Source organism: Triturus cristatus, chromosome 1_2, assembly GCF_964204655.1.
Source record: "Triturus cristatus chromosome 1_2, aTriCri1.1, whole genome shotgun sequence".
Lineage (NCBI taxonomy): Eukaryota > Metazoa > Chordata > Amphibia > Caudata > Salamandridae > Triturus > Triturus cristatus.
Genome location: NC_140580.1, coordinates 422,142,227 through 422,162,787, shown reverse-complemented (window position 1 = coordinate 422,162,787; position 20,561 = coordinate 422,142,227).

The window sequence follows — 20,561 nt, the reverse complement described above, 5'->3', positions numbered from 1 at the left end:
TGTCCCCCACTCCTCCCGCGCACGATCATCCGCACAGGGGACCCGCGCCGCGCACGCCCTGTACAGCTTGGAAACAATATGTGCCCTCGTATCGGCGTCAATCAGGATGGTGAGAGGTTCAAGGGAGGCCGGCTCGAGGGGGAATCCCTGAATCTCCGCCCGGGCGGCGCAATAGAGCCGGCGAAGGACGAACCGGTCCATGAATGTAGCGTCACTTAATCGCGCGTCCTCTGACGCCGAGAAAATGTGCCCACCCGGGTACAAGTCCCCGATCCTGGTGAGGTCAAATTTCGTTAACGTTCGTCGCACTAGTGCTTCATCCGTGCCAGGTAACAGCCCAGGGTTGGGTATCGGGAGGGAAGACGAATACAGCAGAGGCTGAGCCAAATAGCGCGAGAGCCTGTTCCATGCCCAGCTGGTGGTAGACACGGTTTGAATGTCCTTTGGGTCCCTGGGGACACCTTTGGGCAACACCGTCGACAGGCGACCCGGGAGGACAAAGTCCGCCTCTGGGCGAAGGAATGGGATCCGAGCATCAGGGTGATACCAGGCATAGGCATGTGCACACTGAGCGACTAGATAGTATAAATATAAATCCGGCACTCCAAGGCCGCCACGATCTTGTGGGAGTGTGAGGGTCGCCCAGCGGATCCGGGGGTGTTTCCCGCCCCAGACCAGCCTAATCATGAGGGACCGCAGTGTGGAGAAGAAGGCCCGGGTCAGAGGGATAGGGATGTTATTGAAAAGATACAAGAATTTGGGGAGCACTATCATTTTAAGAATAGCTATCCTGGCGGACATAGAGAGCGGGAGCCGCAACCACCCATCCACCTGAGTCTCCAGCCGCGCAATCGCGCGGCCATAGTTGAGGCGGACGATTTCGTCCGTGTTCAAATGTAATTGTATGCCCAAGTATCGCACCGAGTCTGAGCACCACTCAAGAGGGAACTCACATTGCCATGGGGAGGTGCCGATAGTCAGTGGGAAGATGATGGACTTATGCCAGTTTATGCCCAGGCCCGAATGGCTACCGAAACGAAGGATCTCATGTATCAAGGGGGCCAGGTTGGCCTGCGGCTCCCTGACATACAGGATTGTGTCATCGGCATAAAGAGAGGCCAGCAATGGGCCCGTCCGAAACTGGAGACCCCTGTGGAGGTGCCGCTCTTGGAAATGCCGAATCAGGGGGTCCATAGCCAAAATGAACAAGAGCGGTGAAAGCGGGCAACCCTGCCGCGTACCGCGCGTGAGTGAGAATGGGCGAGATAGCGTGCCGTTGAGACGCAAACGGGCCGTAGGGCGACTATAAAGGAGTCTGACGGTCGCCAGGAAGTTCGTGGGCATGCCCATGCGCTCCATGACGGAAAGAAAGAAAGGCCACTCCAAAGAATCGAACGCTTTTTCGGTGTCTAGGAGGATCGCTGCAGCCGGAGTGGTCGGGTTAATTCTGTGCAGAACCGTGAAGAGCGTTCGCAAATTAAGCGACGTCGAGCGGCGGGGGACAAAGCCGGACTGTGCGGGCGATATAATGAATTCCATCAGCTGGGAAAGCCTGTTGGCCACTATTTTGGCCAAGATCTTATAGTCAGTGTTTAAGAGGGAGAGGGGCCTGTACGACCCACACAATGTAGGGTCCTTATTCGGCTTCGGGAGCAGCACAATGACCGCCTCACTAAGAGTCGACGGGAGGGAGTCACGTTCCAAGGCCTCCGCATACACCTCTATTAGCTTGGGCGCCAGCAGATCCGAAAAGGCATTATAGAAGTCAGCGGAGAAGCCATCAAGGCCCGGGGCAGAAGAGCCCCGGAGCACTTTGATCGCCCCCCGCACCTCCGCCACCGTTATAGGTTCCGCCATGAACTCCTGCATGCCCCTATCCAGGAACACAAGAGCGATTTCAGATAAATAGGCCGCACGCGCGGCCGCGGAGTCACCCAACTTGGTGGTGTATAGATCTGTGTAGTAGGCCAGGAACTCGTCCCGGATCTCAGCGGGCGTTGTGCGGAGCTCCCCGTCCGTGCCCCGCACCTCGGCGATCAGGGACTTGCTGTATGGTGGTCGCAAGGCCTGCGCTAGCGTGCGCCCTGGTCTGTCCCCCTCTCCATACCTACGTGCAACCTGGTATTTCCCCAGATACAGGATCTCCCTATCCGCGGCCTCCCGGAAGTCAGATAACAGTCGTAAGCGCCTGGTAAATACCTCGTCCGCGGGTGCCTGCTGCGCCTCAGTGTCTAGCGCGTCTAGCTGTGTCTCCAGTTGTGTTATTGTGGCGCGCAATACTTTCAGGACCCCCGCGTGCTTAGCAATGCAGACCCCTCTGATGTATGCCTTGAACCCATCCCAGAGCACTGCCCACAAGTCCACCGAGCCAGTATTTATGGTGAAGTAGTCCTCTATCGCCTCGGAAACCTCGTGCACAAAAAGGTCATCCAGCAGCGCCCTCCCAGGGAAGCGCCACTGCCGCTCAAACCCCTCAGGTCGAGGAACGTCTAAGCCAAGCAGGACTGGAGAGTGGTCCGAGTACGTTCTCGGGAACGTCCTCAACGCGCGGAACCAAGGGGACAGGCCCGGGGAGAGGAGCCAGTAGTCAATTCTGGTCCAAGTGTTGTGCTGCCCTGAAAAGTGTGTGTAGTCAGTAGTGTTTGGGTGTCGCCTGCGCCATATATCCGTCAACAAGAATCGACGGCAAAGGTCCTGGAATGCGCGCCTTGCCCTAGGCTTAGAGTCTGTGGCCCCAGAGGTGCTATCCAGCCCCACATCCAGCAACATGTTTAGGTCGCCGCCCAGCAAAACGCCAGCCGGCACTAGGGTTACCAGTTGGGCCGCAAGCGCATTGAAAAAATCCGGGGAATCAGTGTTGGGGGCATACACACAGACAAGAGTAACAACATGGCCCATCAAGACCCCCTGTACAATACAGTAACGCCCCTCCCTGTCCCCTAGAAACGTCTGGCACTGAAACGGGACTCTCTTATGGATCAGCACCGCAGTGCCTCTGGCGTAATTACTGTAATTAGCGAAGTATCGGTGAGCGCCCCAGGAAGCCGCAAAGCGGGAGGGCATGGGGCCATGCAGATGAGTCTCTTGGAGAAAAGCAATGTCCACCTGATGCCGATTTAAGTAATGCAGTACTTGTTTGCATTTACTCCGGTTGTTCAGGCTTCGGACATTCCAAGTCATTAACGATAGATTGAGAGGAGCTTCATTCAAACCTATGTGGGCCATTGATGCCAGTCAGCAAGTGATGGGAGCAGCAAAATCGGAATGTCACTGTGTATCAATAAAGTTCGTTCACACATAGCCGTAGTAGTAGAATCAAAATTGCTTACCCCAACCCCCCTCCCCCCGCCCAGCCAAACCACGCAAACGTGAGGCAATCCCAATTCTGGAAAAAAAGAAGAACATAGCTCTAGGCAGGAATACCCAGTGTAACCAAACAACAAAAAGTAGAGCATCGTAACAGAAAACGATCCCAGCGGTTTCAACCAAAGGGGGGTGACAACGATCCGCAATCAACCCAGCGCAGCAGCACCAATATACTCCAAATGTTAATACGTCCTCAAATAACCAAAGTCAAAACAGTGCAAAGTTTAGTAACGGGCGCAGTCTCAGCCGACACCGGAGGATAAGAACAGGTCCTGGCTGCCCGCAGACCCACTGCCAGGGGGAGACCGTCCACCCTCATCTCCCCCCGGCGGGCCCCTGCGCGGCTTGTAGGTGCGGCAAAACTCCTGCACCGCAGCGGGATTGTCAAATAGCCGAGCTCGGCCGTCAACCTCGACCCGGAGCCGGGCCGGATAGAGCATGCCATATTTAAGGCCCAGGTTCCGGAGCGCCACCTTCACCCCCGCATACTTACGCCTGGCCTCCTGGACCATGGCGGTGAAGTCTGGGTAGAATGAGAGTCTTGCACCTTGCCAAGTAATCTCGCCCTTCTCTCTGGCAAGCCGCAAGGCCGTGTCACGGTCTCGGAAGTTCATAATGCGGGCAATCAGGGGGCGAGGCGGGAGCCCCGGGTTAGGCCTCGGCCCCAGGGAGCGGTGGGCACGCTCCACCACGAAGCCAGGAGTGAAGGAGTCTCTCCCAAAGATATCAGCCAACAGTTGTTCCACAAAAACATCCAGCCGGCCCGTGGCCGTGGTCTCCGGAACCCCAATAATCCGTACATTGTTTCGCCGACTGCGCGATTCCAAATCTTCGTTTTTGCTGGCCACTTCCTTCAGTATGCGCTCCAATCTGTCCACCCTTTTGATCTCCTGTACCGATTTATCCTCCACTGCCGAGATCCGGGCCTCAGCCTCTCCCAAACGCTTGTCATGGGCCTGGATTTTGGCCCCCATAGTTTCCAGCGTCTTATTTAGGGCGTCAAAGCGACCATCCAGGGCCCTGAAGCCGGCACGCATCTCCTGTAGCCAGTCCGGGGCCGGAGCCTGGGTCGTCGAGCCGCCGGTCGCCCCACCAGCCGGGTCCGGCATGTCAGGGGGGTTATCCGTGGGCTGCTCAGACAGTTTCTCGAACTGCAGCGTTTTCTGTTTGGGGTCCTTGCGACCCATTCTCACAACCGCCAGACGTGTGGAGAGCAAGGGAGGCGATGGTGCGATGGAGCGTCCGGCCAATCCTTAGCCAATCTGGTCTGGAGCACTGATGATGGTGGGCCCACCGGGCACCGGGCAGATCACGTCCTCACTGCGCAGCAGGCAAGAGCCCCGACTCCGTGTAGCCAGCAGGGCCCCAATGGAACATCAAATGCGCCATCGCGATGTGTTCAGCAGCCACGACTCGGCGCCGCCGGGAGGGGCAAGGGAGGAACGCAACAACCAGCCGCGGAGCACATGGCAAAACCCGAGAGGGCCCAAGTGACGAGGCAGAGACAACCCGGGCGTCGGGCCCAGCGCAGGGCCCCAACCGCCCCCCCCACCGCCAGCAGGCCGTCCCGCCACCCCTCCCAGGCTCCCCGACCGGATTAGTTCGGGGCCCCAGGGAGGAGACAACGAGCGAGGCCGCGGCCGGAGCGCAGGGCCGGAGCCGTGCGCCCGGTCGTCCTCCGGTCCGCAACGGCGTAGGGAGAAAGAAGCGGGCCCCCGCCAGCCAGCACCCCGGTGCTCAATGCCCCCCCCTCCGAGCCCCCCGGGTACCTGTCTCTCGGCCGGCCGCCCTCCTCGCACTCGAGTCCCCCGTTCCCGGATCAGCCCGCCATCTTGGGCCTCAGGATGGTGTGCTCATCTCCGGGCGCCCCCGTGGCCCGGGAGGTCCGCTCTGCATCCCAGCGCATTCCGGGGTCTTAGTAGGGTCAGCGGCAGCGTCTGGCGTCCCGCGCCCGCATCAGGAGGGCGAGGAAAGCAGGGTTTGCGCCGGGTCGATGGCGGAGCTTCAACGCCGTGCGGCCATCTTAGCCCGCGGCTTGGCCACGCCCCCCTACATTGCCTCTAAGTTAAACCAGACTGTGCCAAACTATTGGGAGGGGGGTTGAGCACAGGTAAATGTGGGGTTTGTTTGTGCTTCACCCTGACAAGGACTGCGATTTCTGCTTGACCAGGGCTTATACCTCAGTCAACCAGCAACCCAATTTCTCACAACTTGCTCAACAAAAAAACAGACATGGGTCTAATAACATCTGAAAGCTGCTTTTTAATTGCTGTTTAAGCTTTAGGCTTTGTGCAAAAATGAATAGGGTTTTGTTATGGGATGAGCCTTAAGTAATCACGCTGTCAGTCTGACCTTGTGAGATGCAATAAATTGTCCTTCATACATTAGCTAATAAATGTCAAGGTCTCTGAGAATTTGTTTATAAATATGCCCCTAATTACTGCCCAGCCAACCGTGGACTGGTGTGTCATGCATATACATTGTTGAGGTGAGAATACCTTTTCTGAGAGCCGCATGTAGATGCTAAATATTTTAGGTAAACCTCAGGAGGCTATGTGGAAACGACCGGAAGAAAACTTGAGATAAGAAACCTTGTGTACCCTCCTACTACATTCAGGTGAGAAGGCAAAGTGGATCAGCTTTTTTTTACCAATTGATTAGTATCAAAATTGTACACCACTCAGAACTGATCCTTCCTGAAGTGAGGTACATATTAGCCTAACAAGGTCTGATGGAAAGGGGTTCATGTTAGGATAAATAATTGCTGGACCCTTTTATTGTACCTGTCAAATGTAAATGTAAATCTCGGGCAAGGTTCAATTTCCCAAAAGATGATAGAGGTGTTTGGGGACCTGGGCAATGACTGGTGCAAAAAGGAAATTCCCAGTTAAATGGTATTCTGTTTTTTTTCTATCTTTCCCTTGAAGATTGATCTATGGTGATCAATTAATTGATCTCAATAAAGTAGACCATTCTATGTTGCTTTGGTTTGTCTCTTTATTTGAGATTCGGAACTTTTCATTGGTTTAAATATACCAAACTAGAGTTAATATGTTCCACTACTTCCACTTTCAGTGACTGGTCAGGATTCAGATGACTACTCACCACTCAACCCTTCACACTGGATTCTGCTATTCCTTTTCGCAGTAATTTTTCAATCACTATTCTTCCACTGACAGGGTTTTGTTGCAAACAATTCCTTTGCTCGTCTCTTATTGATAAGATATCTGTTGAACGTTTTATTAAGACATGAAACCTCCTTTTCTGATTGGATGGGGTATTTGGAGTGGAGACTCGTGTATAGTAAATAATGCCACGTAACCCTTCCAGAAATTTGGCCAGATCCTCTGGCATATTTTGTTCTCGAGTCATTCCATCCTTTATAATGAGCAAGATGGCTGGAACATGCAGCCCATCATGGCAATGTGAATTCCACTGTGCTAATTCCAGACTCCAAATCATTCTATTCTTGGCATTGTTTAACATGGTAACCGGCCAAGAAGTAAACGTTCTCATTGCGAAATGTGTATGGGTCTCTTGCCTTTGCTCCTGTTAGAATGGTCTGCTGTGTAGTTGTGGCAGGAGAGAAGCTATGATGTATGGCATTGCATCTACTGTCAATTAGTTTCTTGGCATAACCTGTATACCCTATATATTTTTTGAGTTTGGTTACCATAGAATCTTACATGCATGCACCTGAGAAGACAGTTTGTGACAATTTCAATGCACTTTATAAATATCCCCAAATCTTCTTAAATCCAGCCCTGTACACCTGAGGCACAGATTTCCTGACAATTCACATACGGTGGAATTCCTCATCTAATGGCCAGTACCTCATTTTAATTTGTATAGCGGTTTATCTGTGGTGCCTACATCTATTCAGTTACCTTTATGAATAGCCCTGACACTGCTTGCAATCACAAGTGAAGGCCACAAATATAAAGTGAAATTATTCAGTACATCAAGGCTTTCGGTGGGGGCAATGAGAGCAGTGATGGGTGTGCAATGTGCATCCGAAGCTGCTACCACTTTTAACTGCATCCAATGAGGGCAGGTAGCCCGTCAGCCAATCAGAGCCTGCGCAGCCATGAAGGCAGATCAGAGGCTGAAAAACTCGACCTTGTATAGTAAAACTCCTGTGCCTCCTCTCAACGAGTGTCAATATTGGGTTGCACACTCGCACAACTGTCCTTCAAAATATTTTTTTATATGAAAGTGAGAAAGTAATGTAGCATCTTTGCGCTCACCTTAAATGTTTTCGTAAATTACAACTATAAAACTGATTTTTTTGGTTCATTTGGAAATACAGCCTGAAAAGCACACGAGTCTTATTTTTTTTGCATATATAAAACATGAGTATCATGTTCCAAGAAAGAAGGCGTTGTTTGATTGATTGCCACTGAGGCATTCATTGTGTGTGGGCTGCAGCAGGTGTTCATATTGGATTATGATTTAGTGCAGCATCACCTTGAACTTGGCTTGAAGATGTTTATGTAAATGGCGCTCTATTGCTCAAAGCAGAAAAATGAAAGCGTGAAAATGAACTACTTGGCAACTTCTTTGAAGAGCCATACTGCATATTTGTCGACCATGGCTGGAGCCAAACAAATGTATGTCCTCGGGAACTAATCATTGTTTGATTAGACCCTGTGTCAGGAGCCACTTGTGTCAGGGAGGCATTTAAACAAGGGCGTTTTTTTCTAAAAAAGGTCTTGACTTTAATTAGAGTCTCTTCTGAGAAATAACGAAATGCAGATGCCATTGAGTGTTACAGCACTGTCATTTCGCTGAATGGCAAATGAGGTGTTTACTCTTTTGATATGATTAGTGTTGGACCTAAAGTCCTAGGGTAGCTTGGCTCAAGTGGAAAGGCCTCCTTCCAGAGTAACATGTCGTGCTTGCATCCCACTCACCTCAGCACTCCAGCGTACCACCACTAAAAACGACACTACACCAGAGAATTTAGAAAAATTAGAAAAGCTTTATCTTTCCTTCTATCATGTTTTTCTTTTCCTTCAAATGAAACCAATCAGTTTTTATCTACATCACGTTAGGGTCAAAACATTTAATCGTGACTAGATTGGCAATGCATAAATATCTTAGACCTGGTATGAAATCAAGCGCACCATCTGGTGGTCAAACACAGCACAGCAAATTCCATAGCGCTTTAAATAGAGTTATTAAACATAGCGCTGCTCATAGCGATGTCATAGCACCTTAAATAGAGTTATTAAACATAGAGCTGCACATAGCGATTTCATAGTACCTTAAATAGAGTTATTAAACTTAGCGCTGCACAAAGCGATTTCATAGCACCTTAAATAGAGTTATTAAACATAGCGCTGCACATAGCGATTTCATAGCACCTTAAATAGAGTTATTAAATTTAGCGCTGCATATAGCGATTTCATAGCACCTTAAATAGAGTTATTAGACTTAGCGCTGCACATAGCGATTTCATAGCACCTTAAATAGAGTTATTAGACTTAGTGCTGCACATAGCGATTTCATAGCACCTTAAATAGAGTTATTAGACTTAGTGCTGCACATAGCGATTTCATAGCACCTTAAATAGAGTTATTAGACTTAGTGCCGCACATAGCACTGCATCTGGCAGAACATTCGCAGTTCAATTATGGAATCAATAACACGTCAGATGTGGCCCTCCAGCATAACGTAGTGATCCAGGAATCAATAGCGCTTTAACACATGGCAAGTCTTTGAGGTACCTGCTGGACCCTTCTCCCCGTGGGGCACCTCGTGAAGGGAGACCGTGGTCCAGTTCAGTCACGCTCTGGGGTCGAAGGGGGCCTCCCGCCCTCCTCCCCGGAGATTACCTGTGTCTTCAGCCTTTTTCAGGCCCTTGCGCCGGTCTCTGAGGCTTCGGGCCCGGGCCCACAGATGTCGGCTGGGAGTCCCGTGTTGCGGGGACTCTGGCAGATCTCCCCGCCAGCTCCGCATCGGGGAGGGATCCGGCAGAGGCGCGCCCGCAGCTGCCAATGGCAGTGCGGACTGCGGGGGCGCAGCTCACAGATTGAATCCTGCAGCGGCGGGGGCGGCGTCGCGCAGTCCGCCCCCGTCACGTGACGGTGGATCACGGCTTCAGGCCTACGCGGCCTTCTTTGAACTCCGGCGGCCCTCTCCTCACAGAGAGCCGCGTCGATGAGGCTGCGACGGCAGCGGCGGGCCCCAGACCTCCCCGCGGGCCCAAGGATGGCAGGAGCAGGCGACACGGCCCAGGGCCACAGCGGTAAATTACCCTCTGGGGCAGCCCTGACGGGGGTGGCACAAATTAAGGGGTGGCGATGTTCTCAGCGCCTAGCACTCCCTTCTTCCTCACACAAATTAAGGGGTGGCGATGTTCTCAGCGCCTAGCGCTCCCTAATTCCTCACACAAATTAAGGGGTGGCGATGTTCTCAGCGCCTAGCGCTCCCTTCTTCCTCACACAAATTAAGGGGTGGCGATGTTCTCAGCGCCTAGCGCTCCCTTCTTCCTCACAGCGATGCCCTGGATCAGGGCAGGTGGGTTGGGAGGTGGCAGTCCACACGCCAGAGGCAGATCAAGATAGGGAGGGGCCCAGACCCAGTCAGGGAAGTAGAAGATAAGGTCGTAGGTGTTATCTCCTTTCCCCGGTTCTCTTCAGGGGTCCTGGCTAGGCGGGGAGCACAGAAAGGTTGACGTGATCCCAGGGTCAGAGGCTGACGGCAGGGCTAGGTCACGAGGTAGGGGGCAGTGTCAACCGAGGGGGGAAGAAAGCAGGCCCTAAGAACAGTCAGTTTCCCCCACCAGCGCACCTACCTCCCCACTCAGGCGCCTTACTCCTGACTATGTCACTTCACACAAAATGGCCGACGCACCTCACCTCTATATATAGCCTGGACCCTGACTGTCCAGAGTGGCCCAAAAGGTTCTGGAACTCCTCATGTCAGCCTATGGCCCAATCTCTGAGGTGATAGTTTAGGCCACCATTTTGTAGAGGAGCTCTCACTCTCCCTCCATTTTAGGGAAGCACCTTACGCCACACCATCAATTAGTGATAATGGGGCACCCACGGCCTCTAAGTCAACACCAAAAAAAAATAGTGGACAGAAAAATTAGAGGGTAAAGGAAGAAAAATGAGGAGGGGACAGCCAAAGGGCTGGCAGAAAGTGGGGAGAGCTACCCAATACCTTGGGAGTTCTCTTCACTAAGGCGGAAATACCTGGAGAGACCGTCTGCATTGGCGTGGTCCACTCCTGGGCGATGTTCCACCCTAAAGTCCATTCCCTGTAGGGAGATGGACCACCTCAACAACTTAGGATTCTCGCCCCTCATTTGCATCAGCCACCTGAGGGGCCGGTGGTCGGTCTGAACCAGGAAGTGCGAGCCAAACAGGTATGGCCGCAACTTCTTCAGAGCCCACACCACCGCAAAAGCCTCCCGTTCGATCGCACTCCACCTCTGTTCCCGGGGGAGTAGTCTCCTGGATAGGAAAACCACAGGTTGGTCCAGACCCTCTTCATTGAGCTGCGACAGCACTGCCCCGATGCCATGCTCCAACGCATCCGTTTGGACAATGAACTCCTTGAAGAAGTCAGGGGCCCTGAGGACAGGCGCCGCACACATTGCTTGTTTCAAGGTGTCAAAGGCTCGTTGACACACCTCGGTCCAGATTACCCATCGAGTGTGCTTCTTTGATGTAAGCTCAGTCAAGGGAGCCACGATAGTACCATACCCCTTGACGAAGCGTCGGTAGTAACCGGTGAGGCCCAGAAAGGCTCGGACCTCCGTCTGAGTCTTGGGGGGTTCCCAGGCCATGATGGTTTCAATCTTGGCCTGGAGGGGTTGCACCCTGCCCCGACCCACCAAGTGACCGAGGTACACTACCGACCCCTGCCCGATCTGGCACTTGCTGGCCTTGATCATCAGGCCTGCCTGCTGCAGGGCCTGAAGGACAGCCTGATGGTGACCGAAATGGTCCTCCCAGCTGCTGCTGAAGACGGCGATGTCATCCAGATAAGCAACCGAGAAAGCCTCCATCCCGGAGAAGACCTGGTTCACCAGCCGCTGAAAAGTGGCGGGGGCGTTCTTGAGCCCAAAGGGCATCACGCAGAACTGGTAGTGACCCTCAGGTGTGGAGAAGGCTGACCTTTCCTTTGCTCCATCTGTCAGGGAGATCTGCCAGTACCCGGATGTAAGGTCAAAGGTACTCAGATATTGGGCAGCTCCCAACCGGTCAATGAGCTCATCCGCCCTCGGGATAGGATGAGCATCGGTCTTCGTCACAAAGTTCAGTCCCCTGTAATCCACACAGAACCTGAGTTCTAGGGTAGTGCCCGGCAGGGCAGCTTTGGGTACCAGTACCACCGGACTGGACCAGGGACTGCTTGAAGGTTCAATTACTCCCAGCTCCAGCATCTTAGTGACTTCACCATGGATGCTAGCCTTCACCTTATCCGACAAGCGGTAGGACTTGGACTTCACAGGTGGGCTGTCCCCTGTGTCAACATCATGGGTACACAGATGAGTCCTTTCCGGGATAAGTGAGAACAGTGAAGCGTACTGCTCCAGAACCTGGTGGCAGTCTCTCCGCTGTTCAGGAGTTAGAGATGGTGAGAGGATCACTCCCTCTACCGACCCATCCTTCTCTTGGGATGCGAAAAGATCAGGGAGAGGTTCACTTTCCTCTTCCTCTGACCCATCAGTCACCATCATCAAAGTGACCTCTGATCTCTCTTCGTGGGGCTTGAGGCGGTTGACATGGAGCACCTGATGGGGCTGCCTGGGGGTCTTAAGGTCCACCACATAGGTGACCTTGCCCTTCTTCTCAATCACCTCAAAGGGGCCTGACCAGCGATCCTGGAGGGCGCTAAGCTCTCCAGGCTCCATGACCCACACCTTCTGGCCAGGCTCCAGCTCCACCGGGTGAGCATTTTCATCATACCACTCCTTCATGACTGTCTGGCTGGCTTCTAGGTTTTCGGAAGCTTGCTTCCACAACCTAGCCATTTGGCTACGAAAGGCCAGCATGTAGCTCACCACATCCGGGGGAAGTTTTCTGGGAGTCTTTTCCCATCCATCCTTCACCAGGCTGAGGGGTCCTCGTACAGGGTGCCCGTACATCAGCTCGAAGGGGCTGAAGCCCACTACCTTCTGCGGTACCTCCCTGTAGGAGAACAGTAAACAAGGCAGGAGGATGTCCCATTTCCTCCGCAGGCTCTCGGGCAGACTCCTGATCATGCCCTTCAAGGTTTTATTAAACCTCTCCACCAGACCATTGGTCTGAGGGTGATAAGGGGTGGAGAACTGGTAGGTAACTCCACACTCCTTCCACATAGCCCGCATGTATGCTGACATGAAGTAGGTACCTCTGTCAGACACAACTTCCTTGGGGAACCCCATCTGGGTGAAAATCCCCATCAGGGCCCGTGCCACCGCAGGTGGGGTAATGGTCCTCAGAGGAATAGCCTCTGGGTACCGGGTGGCATGATCCACCAGAACCAGGATAAACCTGTGACCGGCAGACGTTGGTGGATCCAATGGCCCAACAATGTCGATGCCCACCCTCTCAAAGGGGGTGCCAACGACAGGCAGTGGTTCCAGGGGAGCCTTCAGCTTCACCCCTGTTTTCCCACTAGCTTGGCAGGTGACACATGTCCTACAAAAAGTGTCAGACGTAATCCTCATCTGAGGCCAGTAGAAGTGAGGGACAAGCCGAGCAAAGGTCTTGTCCTGTCCCAAGTGTCCTGCCAAGGGTATCTCGTGAGCCAATTCCAAAAGGAAGGGTCGGTAACGCTGGGGAACCACCAAGGCCCGGGATGATCCATGCACCAGAGCCTTGGGTTCGGTATAGAGGAGACCATCTTCCCAATATATGTGGAAGTTCCCCGGATCGTTACCGGCTGCCTGGGCTTCGGCCTGTCGCCGTAAGCCCTCAAGGGTGGGGCAATCCTTCTGGGCCCGACAAAACTCCTCCCTGGTAGGTCCTCCCTCCACCTGCCATTCTGCAGTGGTAGGTAAGCCCTCCAGGGAAGTCACATCCCCCTCTGTGGACTCCGGGACCACCTCAGTTGCCCCATCCATCTTACGATGTGCAGATGCCGGGGCAGGCTTCCCCTGTCCCCGTCTACACTTTTTGGCAGCTGGTTGGGCCTTTGTCCCAGGCTCCAACCTCTGTGAACTCCCCCTCTGGGCAGTCACGGACCGCGTGTTGGCACAGGTCCACTCAGGCGACCCCAACATCTCCATATGAGCCTTGAACTCAACCTCCTTCCAGGCCGTATGTTCAAGGTCATTTCCCAACAGACAGTCGACTGGCATGGCAGGGCTTACCGCAACTCGAAGAGGACCCGCAACCCCTCCCCACTCAAAGGGAATCTGGGCCACCGGATAGTGACCCTCTTGGTTGTCAGCCATCACAACCGGGTGGACTATGTTGGGAACCACCTGCTCTGGGGACACCAGCTGACTCCTTACCATAGTCATGCTGGCTCCTGTGTCCCTCAGAGCCTCCACCCTCTGGGCATTGATGGTGACCCATTGCCTGTACTTGCTAGTATTCGAGGGCACATGGGTCTTAGGAACCATCTCGCAGTCTCCCAGGGACACTAATGTTAGCCCTGCCCACTCACCTTCCTTATCTAGGGGCAACTCCTCCCCGAGCAGTACACTTGCCACCCCAGGGGTCTTTCCTCCAGTGGGAGGGTGTGGTCTCTTGGGACACTTGGTATCCCCCTTGTAGTGCCCAATCTCGCCACACTCATAGCAATGGACAACCCTAGGCTGCTGACCACAGTCAGGATAAGGGGGTTTGTGGGGGCCAACCTTAGGAGGGAAACCTGATCCCATTCCCTGCGAACTCTTTTGGGGGCCTTTAGGGAACTCCTTCTTTTTGTCTCCCCCCTCTGTCTTCTGTGGAGCGGCCTGTCCAGTCCTTTGGGAATCCCCCCTGTTCCTTTTGAAGACACCCGGGTACTAGCCCAGATGTCCGCCTCCTCTGCAAGCTTCCTAGGATTAGTCAGCTTGCTGTCCACCACGTGTTGACGCAGCTCCGGAAAACTTTTCTCGAGGAGGTGCTCCCTCAAAAACAGGTTATACAACCCCTCGTAGTCTTTCACCTCACTGCCCTGCACCCAACCCTCCAAAGCCTTTTTGGCGTAGTCCAGGAAGTCCACCCAATTCTGAGCGGCCAGCTTTTGGCTACCTCGGAATCTCTGCCTGTACTTCTCAGGGGTCAGCCCAAATTTCCTAATCAAGGCGACCCTCATGATGGGGTAATTGGTCTGCTCCCGTTGTTCTAGGGCTAAAAGGGCATCCCTCCCCACCGGAGGCATGTACCTGTACAGACCACCCCTCCACTGAGCTCCCGGGATCCCATGGGCTCGTAAGGAGACCTCATAGGCAGCCAACCACTTGGCGATGTCGTCCCCAACACCATAGCTGGCAACTACGTCTTTTGGTAAGTGGGGTCTAGGCTCCCTGGGAACTTCTTTCTGTACGCTGCCACCAACAGGACTACTGGGGGTCCCTAACTGAAGGGCCTTGAGATCCAATTCTTTTAAATGGAGCTCATGAAGGAACCTCCGCTCTTTCCTCTCCTTCTCCAAGCGGGCTAATTCCATCCTGAACTGCCTCTCCTCCCTCCTGTCGGCTAAGTCAGCCGAAGAAAGGCTTCCCCCTAAAGCGCTACTACCGGCGCTTGAAGGCGCCCTGGGTCCTGCAACCCTATTGCTGCTCTCAGTGGGAAGAAGTGACTCTGCCCCTTCCGTGGTGTCCGGTCCCGGTCCCTCCTCCTCCCGTCTCCCGCTAGGGTGGGCCATCACCCAGGCTCTCAAGCTCGTTTGGAGATCCTCTCTTTTTGCTCCCCGCTTGAAAAATACCCCCCTCTCCTGGCAGAATTCCTTTAGCTGAGTTATAGTGTACTCTTCTCGACTACCCAGCTCAAACTCCATCCTGCCAGGTGGGGCCCTAACAATGCGGAAAAGAACTCTCAAGGTAAGAGGGACCTTCTTTCAAAAGAAAGCCACACCACAGGACAGGGATAATTTCGGAAAATCCAAAAGAATCCAATCAGGGAGACAACCTGGAGAAAACTCCAATAAAAACAAAAATCAGGTGTAGGGTGCATGGCGCACACTGAATTGCTGATGAGTGGACGCAAGCACAAGCTCAGAATCCCACCGCTGAACACCAACTTGTTGGACCTAAAGTCCTAGGGTAGCTTGGCTCAAGTGGAAAGGCCTCATTCCAGAGTAACATGTCGTGCTTGCATCCCACTCACCTCAGCACTCCAGCGTACCACCACTAAAAACGACACTACACCAGAGAATTTAGAAAAATTAGAAAAGCTTTATCTTTCGTTCTATCATGTTTTTCTTTTCCTTCAAATGAAACCAATCAGTTTTTATCTACATCACGTTAGGGTCAAAACATTTCATCGTGACTAGATTGTCATTGCATAAATATCTTAGACCTGGTATGAAATCAAGCGCACCATCTGGTGGTCAAACACAGCACAGCATATTCCATAGCGCTTTAAATAGAGTTATTAAACATAGCGCTGCTCATAGCGATTTCATAGCACCTTAAATAGAGTTATTAAACATAGCGCTGCACATAGCGATTTCATAGCACCTTAAATAGAGTTATTAAACTTAGCGCTGCACATAGTGATTTCATAGCACCTTAAATAGAGTTATTAAACATAGCGCTGCACATAGTGATTTCATAGCACCTTAAATAGAGTTATTAAACTTAGCGCTGCACATAGCGATTTCATAGCACCTTAAACAGAGTTATTAGACTTAGTGCTGCACATAGCGATTTCATAGCACCTTAAATAGAGTTATTAGACTTAGTGCCGCACATAGCGCTGCATCTGGCAGAACATTCGCACTTCAATTATGGAATCAATAACACGTCAGATGTGGCCCTCCAGCATAACGTAGTGATCCAGGAATCAATAGCGCTTTAACACATGGCAAGTCTTTGAGGCACCTGCTGGACCCTTCTCCCCGTGGGGCACCTCGTGAAGGGGGACCGTGGTCCAGTTCAGTCACGCTCTGGGGTCGAAGGGGGCCTCATGTTGGATCTCCCCGGGCGAGGGGCGTGCTCCGGGCCTTGTGGGCCTCCCGCCCTCCTCCCCGGAGATTACCTGTGTCTTCTGCCTTTTTCAGGCCCTTGCGCCGGTCTCTGAGGCTTCGGGCCCAGGCCCACAGATGTCGGCTGGGAGTCCCGTGTTGCGGGGACTCCGGCAGATCTCCCCATCAGCTCTGCATCTGGGAGGGATCCGGCAGAGGTGCGCCCGCTGCCGCCAATGGCAGTGCGGCCTGCGGGGGCGCGGCTCACAGATTGAATCCTTAAGCGGCGGGGGCGGCGTCACGCAGTCCGCCCCCGTCACGTGACGGTGGATCATGGCTTCAGGCCTACGCGGCCTTCTTTGAACTCCGGCGGCCCTCTCCTCACAGAGAGCCGCGTCGATGAGGCTGCGACGGCAGCGGCGGGGCCCCGGACCTCCCCGTGGGCCCAAGGATGGCAGGAACAGGCGACACGGCCCAGGGCCACGGCGGTAAGTTACCCTCTGGGGCAGCCCCGACGGGGGTGGCACAAATTAAGGGGTGGCGATATTCTCAGCACCTAGCGCTCCCTTCTTCCTCACACAAATTAAGGGGTGGCGATGTTCTCAGCGCCTAGCGCTCCCTTCTTCCTCACACAAATTAAGGGGTGGCAATGTTCTCAGCGCCTAGCACTCCCTTCTTCCTCACACAAATTAAGGGGTGGCGATGTTCTCAGCGCCTAGCGCTCCCTTCTTCCTCACAGCGATGCCCTGGCTCAGGGCAGGTGGGTTGGGAGGTGGCAGTCCACACGCCAGAGGCAGATCAAGATAGGGGGGGGCAGGCCCAGTTAGGGAAGTAGAAGATAAGGTCGTAGGTGTTATCTCCTTTCCCCGGTTCTCTTCAGGGGTCCTGGCTAGGCGGGGAGCACAGAAAGGTTAACGTGATCCCAGGGTCAGAGGCTGACGGCAGGGCTAGGTCACGAGGTAGGGGGCAGTGTCAACCGAGGGGGAAAGAAAGCAGGCCCTAAGAACAGTCAGTTTCCCCCTCCAGCGCACCTACCACCCCGCTCAGGTGCCTTGCTCCTGACTACCTCACTTCACACAAAATGGCCGACGCAGCTCACCTCTATATATAGCCTGGGCCCTGACTGTCCAGAGTGGCCCAGAAGGTTCTGGAACTCCTCATGTCAGCCTATGGCCCAGTCTCTGAGGTGATAGTTTAGGCCACCATTTTGTAGAGGAGCTCTCACTCTCCCTCCATTTTAGGGAAGCACCTTGCGCCACACCATCAATTAGTGATAATGGGGCACCCAGAGCCTCTAAGTCAACACCAAAAAAAACTAGTGGACAGAAAAATTAGAGGGTAAAGGAAGAAAAATGAGGAGGGACAGCCAAAGGGCTGGCAGGTGTAACAATTCGACTCCGATTTCTTAATCTTAAATCTTGACGAATATACGTAAAAGCATTAGATTCTTCCGACTCACAAAGGTGAAAATAATTGTAGTATTAAGAGTTTGCTTTGGTTATCATTGTAATCGTATATTATGTGGTGTGGAACAAATGAGGTACATATCCGGATTAAATTACTTCGTTCGACCACTTCACCCTCTTTAGACATGCATTATTGCCCTTTAATGAGGGTATTAACAGCAGTGTATGGCCAATTATGCAATTATGAGTGTAAGCTGAAGGTGAGGGTGCTTGAGGATGGAAAATAATTTAAATCAGCAATGATTAACACACTGTAGCATGAAAGTGATAAGCCTTGTTGCACCCATGCTCCTGTTGTGTTACCACCAAATAATTGGGGTCACACCCAATAGATTCTCTAAGCCCCAAAAATAAACTATGAAATTTTTAGGAAATATGAAAACTGGTAGGTGTCTCGCACTCCTCTCCTACTGACTTATGCTCTTGGAGGTGGGACAATTTTTGTCTAGATGAACCCGTCAAAAAATCTCTCATCTGTAGGTGGATTATACAGAGCCCCGCCTCATATCAGTATGCCTCAATCAGTACACACACAATGGTTGGTATTTCACTCAATGTGTTTATTTATTTTATTTAAAAGTTTTATAAAGCGCGAACATGGCCCAGCAGGGTATCAGGGCGCTGTACAGTGAAGTCGGCTGGTTAAGCCGGTACAATAAAAAATAATAGATAAGTACGTGTATACAGCACATGTGCATTGCAGACAATAATTTGTATATAAACAGTTCACCCCAGATGCACATAGTTTGGTAAATAAGGGAAGGAAAGGTTGGAAAGCCATTTCAGATAGCTTTTATGCTTACAGGACTATTGTCACATGTAGCTGTTCAGGAACAAACACTTGACTGCTTTCTTGAATGTGGAGGTCAAGGGTTTCGTTCTGATTTCTGGCGGGAGAGCGTTCCATATTCTTAGAGTAAAACGGGAGAAGACGAGGTTGTAGGTTCTTTTCTTTTTGAACTTTCGTGGTTTCAGAAATAGCATGTTTGAACTTTTTAGGGCGCATTCCCACCTGATAGCTCAAGTTTATTTTGCCAGGAACTTGGGCGTGTTCTGATAGAGTGCTTTGTGCGTCAAGCAGGCTATCTTGTACATGATCCTTGCATCAAGGAAAAGGCAGTTGAGTTGAATTAGATCTGGCAATATCTGGTCATGTTTTTTTGAGCCGGTGATGAGTCTGGCAGCAAAATTCAAAGTGACCTTTAATGGGGCCAGTTTAGCTTTAGATAGACTGGCCAGGGTCACAATTCCGTATTCTAAGCGAGAAATAACTAGGGTTTGGACAGATAGTTGCAGGTCAGCAGGAGGAGGAACAGTTTGATTTTCCTTAATGTGCAGAGTTGGCGATTGACTCCTCTTGTTGTAGCACAGATGTGTTCATGCATGGTCAGGCTTTTGTCCAGAATTAGACCAGGTGATCTAGTGGAGTTAACTACATGACAGGGGTAGTTGAGGGCTGAAAGTTGTTTGAGCCAAGCCTGAATGGGGGCAGTATAATTCTGGGGGGGCAAGCAAGAGAAATACACTCTTGAGAGTATTTAGCATAAGGTGGTTGTGGGATAACCACTGTTGGACATTCTAAAGAGCACAGTTAAGAGTAGTGATGTTGTCCGGTTAAGAAATGTTCATATACAACTAAGTATCATCAGCGTACATGTGATAGTATATGTTAGATCGATTCAGAATTGCTGTGAGAGGGTCCATAAATAAGTTGAAAAAATTGGTTAATGCAGATCTTTGTGGAACTCCAATTGAGATTGGCTTACTGTTGGCAAGGTCGCGGTTGAAGTTTATTTTTGCTTTCTATTATAAAGGAACAAGGTAAACCAATTTAAGACTGGACCTGATAACCCCATCCTTCTTTCAAGAAAGTCAATTAATTTGTCGTGCTTGACCATGTCAAGTGATGATGAAAGATCAGGCAGTATAAGTAGTCAAGGTTCGTTCTGTTCAAGTAGACTTAAGGCATCATCAACAATGTGTGTTAAATTATTTTCGATACTTAGTCCTGTTCTGAAGTCAGATTAGTATTGTTCAAGAAGTTGAAATTGTTCAATGTGATTACAGATTTGTGTATGTATGTATTTCTCAAGTAATTTAGATAACGCTTTGGATTAATTTATTATTTATAATACACTACTCATCTACAAATCTTGTGCACTTAAATGATTTTGGATAGCATAAACAACCCAGCTATTCTTATGCATATTAGGGAACAGGTTTGTGAAGCCCCAGGCATATTTCATCTCACATACCCCTACCCTATTAGTCTCAGTGAATTTACCTAGATTATAACCTTTTATCTAAACTCATAGCTGCTTTATCTAATTAAAATAAGACAAGTCATGTCAAGCTTTCCCAGTGTACCCTACTGTGCCATTAGGTGTGAAATCGTAAGTACATATTTCAGTATCTCCATCAGCAACCGATCTGTGTGTCCATTCCCACCTCTACTTTGGTATCAGATATACCTTTCTTATGCATGGAATTCCGTGGAGCCAGGAAGTGTCAGATCATTTTTGGTTCCAGTTTAGTACACAGGATATTGAACAGAGTTTTTCATCCAAAATATGTTTATGTATGAAAGCTTACTGGTAGTTTGCTTTCTTCTTCCTACAACGAGGAACTCACAAGATCATCTTTCCTTATAGGTGTATTTCAGTTGCTGCA